General features: G+C 39.6%; 1 non-coding gene across 1 annotated transcript; it reads left to right on the plus strand.

The window, feature by feature from the left end:
• Positions 1–1,037: 1,037 nt before the first annotated feature.
• On the plus strand, positions 1,038–1,144 carry LOC121211978 (small nucleolar RNA R71). The gene has a single exon (XR_005907191.1). It is a non-coding gene; the product is annotated as a small nucleolar RNA R71 (small nucleolar RNA).
• Positions 1,145–5,324: the final 4,180 nt, after the last annotated feature.

A 5,324-nucleotide genomic window follows, 5' to 3' on the forward strand; every position in this document is an offset into this window, starting at 1 on the left:
TGCTTGTGTTGTCGCAATCTTTGCAGATATGGAGGTGATGGAACTTTCGGTTGAACCAGACAACTTTTCTGAGTAGGTAAATCTGCATCCAAAGAAGATGTTAAAGTATCTGAATTCACTAAGTTAGGATTTACATTGTCAGTCTTTGTAGATTCTGATTCTTTTGGTGTAAGAATTTCAACAGCTGGTTGATTCTTCTCAACAGGCTTTTCTTCGACATCAATCAATCGAGGTTCCAAAATTTTACCAGTTCTCAGTTCCACTGCCTTGATATGTTTTTTACCCAAATTTCTTGGATTCTCAGTATCGCTCGGCAAGGTTCCTTGCGGTCTATTACGAAGCTCTGTAGCTAACTGACCCATTTGGTTTTCCAAATTTTTCAGTGTTGCTACTTGGCTTTGGATCAAAGTGTCATTCTTTGCCATGTATGCTTTCAACAAGTTCTCCAAACTGTTTGACACCTCAGCTTGAGGTGATTTTGGAGCTTGCTGATTAAACCCTTGAGATTGGTTGAGTCTATGCTACAATGAGTTGTAGTTCTGTCTATTTCCTTGGTTGCTCCAAGAAAAGTTAGAATGATTACGCCATGAAGGATTATAGAAGTTGTATTAGGGTCCTTGTCCACTCCTATTTTGATATTGATTCCCCACATAGTACACTGACTCGGGATTTGATGGACAATTCTCAAAAGAATGACCTTCCCTAGAGTACACACAGGAAACTACGTACGGACTTGGTGGCTGAGCTACAAAATTATTAGCACTATTAGGGGTAAACTGTTTTAACATAGAGGAAATAGACGATACCTGAGCTGATAACGAAGTGAGGGTGTCAACTTCATTAACTAAGGCAACACATCTTCCTGAAGTTGTTCGATTTGTTGGCCATTGATAGTTATTACTCGCGATCCTCTCAATGATCTCATAAGCCTCATTATAAGACTTAGACAAAATTGCACCAATCACAGAAGCATCTGCCATCAATCTTGTATGTACATTGAGATCATTATAGAATGTCTCTAACTGGATACAATAAGGACTCCCATGATGAGGACACTTACGCAGTAACTCCTTGAATCGCTCCCAAGCCTCATACAAAGACTCGTCATCCAATTCTTGGAAGGTTGTGATCTCGTTCCTCAACTTAGCATTTTTTCTAGGAGGGAAATACTTAACCAAAAATATCTGCTAATTCTTGCCATGTATATATGGAACATGGTGGCAATGAATTAAGCCATGCTCGTGCTCGATCTCCCAAGGAGTATGGAAACAACTTCAGCCTCAGTGCGTCTTCAGTCACACCAGCTATCTTGAATGAATCACTCACCTCTATAAACAATTGAAGGTGGAGATCTAGATCTTCTGTGGGCATACCGCTGAATTAGCCCACCGTTTGGAGCATTTGAAACATCACTGGTTTCAATTCAAATTGGGTTGCCTCAATATCTAGCCTTCTAATTTCTGGATTTAACTCACTGGAAAGTGGCACAGCATATTGTCTGATGCATCGATCCCTATCATCAGTAATGAGGATGGGATTTCGTACATGATCAGCTTCATTATCTTGGTCCTGATTCTGATTTCCAAAGTCCATCTCGACTTGTCTTTGGGTTGTTCGTTCACGTCTTCTTTGTTTGAAAGTTTGCTCAATTTCAGGGTCTACAATGAGTAAATCGATAATTCAATCTATGCTTATAAACACTTGAAAATAAAATCACAAAATTAAAAAGAATAAGTTAATAATTTTAGAAATAAATCAAATTGGAAATAAATAATTTCACAAAAGAAAAGACTATGGCAACAGTTGACAATCCCTGGGAACGGCGCCAAAAACTTGTAACGCTGGGGTTTGTACAAGTGTACACAGTCGTTATCAAGTAATAAGTAAGTGTAACACCCCATACTCGTAACCCACGCCAGAGCGAAATACGAGGCATTACCTAACCCACGCCAGAGCGAAATACGAGGCATTACCTAACTCGATCTCATGCACGTAAACATTAACCAAGTCACCAAGACTTGGTCCCATTTTAGAACTTTTTCAATTTCTACTTTAAACTTCTTATTATGGGTCTACGAGCCCCAAATCGACCATTAAAACTATTCGGGATCAGCTCGTGTCCCTTAACCATCTATAGAAAAATTGACTTTGAAACAGGGCACATGCCCGTGTAGAAGGGCAACATGCTCGTGTCCTCCACCTGTGTGGAATTAATTCTAAATGCACAGCTACAGGGGTTTTCACACGGCCTAGAACACACCTGTGTCTCTGGCCCATGTCTTTCACAGGGCCATGACACGCCCGTGTCCTAGCCCGTGTGCAAAAATATGGACATTCTATTTTTAACATCAGCATCCCCAAAATGTCACACGGCCAAGGCACACACTCGTATGATAGGTCGTGTCCATCAGACAGCTAAGACACATGCTCGTGTGTCTACCGTGTGGATGATATATATAAGGCTATTTACCAAGCCTCTTTGCCACCCTTACTTACACAACTTACACAAAAGAAACCAAACCAATACAATAATAAATTATTTAAACTAATCAGCCCCAATAAACTACATATCAATTAAGCAATTACTTATTTATGAGAGTAACTTCATTTGCATATATCAAAATGAATATTTGCCATCATTAAAGGCTTAATACAAAATGAAGGGTTTCCAACCCAAGCCAACATCCTGTTCTCAATGACACAAGTAAAGTCTAAGCCCTACACATGCCATATTCAAAAATATAAGTCAAACTATACTGAATACTTCGATTGATAGTGTGATTGATATCTCTGACTTCCTTTGGTCCTTGAGCTATTTAGGCGGCAATATAAGAAAATGAAAATGGAGAGGGAGTAAGCATAAAGCTTAGTAAGTTGCACATAAATGAATATACAACATAACTTTACCACTCATCAACAAGCTCATAACATACAATTGGGCATAAGCAAAACTTACTCATCAATATTCAGTACACATCGTATATCATAAAATGGGCTTATATTCTATATATAACAAACAGGTACTGTAATGCCCCAAATTTTGGGCCTATATAAACTGGGCTTTGGGCTATGGGTCTCATAAAATTTTTAAGTGAGCAAGAAATTGACAAATGACATGTTGGCTTTAAGGGTTTAAGGAATTTGAAGTGTCTAGGTATGTTGGAGAAGTTCTGGGTTCGAGTTTTGTGGTAAATGAAATTATAGTTTAATTATTAAAAGGACCTTGTTGGCAAGTAGTTGGGCTTTTAAATAAAGATAAGGAAAAATGACATCAAAAAGCCTTGTGGAAGAGTGGCTAAGTGGCACCCCTTAGAGTGTAGGGAGGTGGCGTTAGTGGCTAGCAAGGAGATCCAAGGTTTGAATCCTAGTTTAGTATTTTTAGAAGTTTAATTTTGGCCTTCTAGAAGGATGGAAGTGGCGTAAAGATGGACTCAAAGGGGAGTGATCAGAAGAGAAATTTGAGGAAAGCATCAAGGGGTTATCAAGGAGAAAAATGAGGAGATGAGAAGTGAGGAGCAAGTGGAGCCAAAATGGGAACTTGGGCTTGAGGAATTCGGCCATAAAGGTTATAAATAGGTGCCAAATGCAGGGGTATCAGGTCTTTTTCACCTTGCTACTGGAAAACCTTTTCGATTTAAGATCCAAAAAGCCGAAAACCCTTTTTTTTCTGCCGATTTCTTCTTCTACACTTCTTCTTTAATCTGTGCCAAATATACCTTATTCACCTTACTAAGTTTGGAAGCTGAATCTTCCAATGGCCGAATACTATTCGACCGAATCTACTGTAAGTGTTGCTCTTCCAGTCGATTTTTACTAAGGTATCGATTATTGCTTCTCACTTCTTCTAATCAGTTTTTGGGTAGGAATAGGTATCGAATTTCAATTTTTGGATCCCTGCCGATTTGCTCTTTAGATGAGAGACGTTGGTAAGTACTCTTAATCTTAGTTGGCCAAATGGTCATAGTTAAGGTAAGAGGACTTGTCTTAGATACGAGTCACCTATTATTCTGGTTTTAATAGTTAAGATTGATGCAGATCTAGGAGTTGATCGTGGTTAGTGATTAAAGAAGGGGTTGTTATACTTGTTGAGCAAGGTAAGGTGAAAAGTGAGGTTTCGATTTTAGTAAAAATATGTATTAAGCATGCGATTAATTGTAGGATGATACCATTTGTAGGTTGGTGACTTAGGGAATCACAGCATGCTTGCTTACCAGGTGTGTACATAGACTGCACACACAAGTAGATCGGCAAAAGCCGAAATGCCGAAATGCTTAAAAGTTGAAAGTTTGGCTATAGTAGTCTTGCGAGTGCACAAACACTTGTGAGGAGGAAACAGATAGGTTGTCTGATGCCCATGGATGATTCCATGGACTTGGACTATGATCTGGCCAACCGGGCCAGAATAGGCTTAATGGGCCCGATGGGCCCATAATAGGCAAAATTTGATAATTGATGCTATGTGATAGAATATTTGTTTGTGAGCATGAATATAAGGTGATTTGGGCCTAACGGGCCATATAAAGGTGATTTGGGCCTAATAGGCCATTTGAAGATGAATTGGGCCTGATGGGCCACATGAATGTGAATTGGGCCTGATGGGCCATTTGAATGAAATGGGCCAAGTGGGCCATATGCATGTATGTAGGGGTTTTGGGCCTAGTATATGATAACTACATAAGACTTCATTAATATTTTGCGATCGTGGAAAGGTCAAAGGGTTAAGGTGTGGCAACGGGTATATGCATGTCTAGGATTGGATCTGGGGGAGCTTGGTACTTAAGCGGTCTTAATGACTCACCTCTTCTTCTTTGGAATCCTATTTGGTGCATAGTATTTGTTTATATGAGCTCTCGAGATTTGTTTAGGGGCAAAGGTAAGTGAAATCCATATCTAAGGAAAATTATCAAAATGCCCCTAAGGGTGAAAATGACCAAATTACCCCCAAGTGTTAAATCTAAGTTTTATGAATGTGACATGCATGTTTGCTGCATACATATGATATTCTGCTTAGGTTGCATAAGGGTTAGGGATTATGGAATGGAGGAAGTATATGAGGATCGCATGGTTGCTTGACAATCGTGGATCCACCGACGGCTTTTTAAGCCCAATAAGTAAATGAAGGTAGCTTCGCAACCGGGCTACCATTGATGTGTTGGTTGGGTGGCTCAATATTTATATCCCTACATGGTGTGATGGAGGACCGAGCTGGTGTGTAGTGGATGGATTATTGGGATGGGATTGCATTGCATGTTTGATGTGTAATGATTTTTGAATGCTTGCTTTTTGTCGAGGGTTGTACACACTGAGTTTGCGAAAACTCACCC

Source organism: Gossypium hirsutum, chromosome A12 (assembly GCF_007990345.1).
Source record: "Gossypium hirsutum isolate 1008001.06 chromosome A12, Gossypium_hirsutum_v2.1, whole genome shotgun sequence".
Taxonomy (NCBI): Eukaryota; Viridiplantae; Streptophyta; class Magnoliopsida; order Malvales; family Malvaceae; genus Gossypium; species Gossypium hirsutum.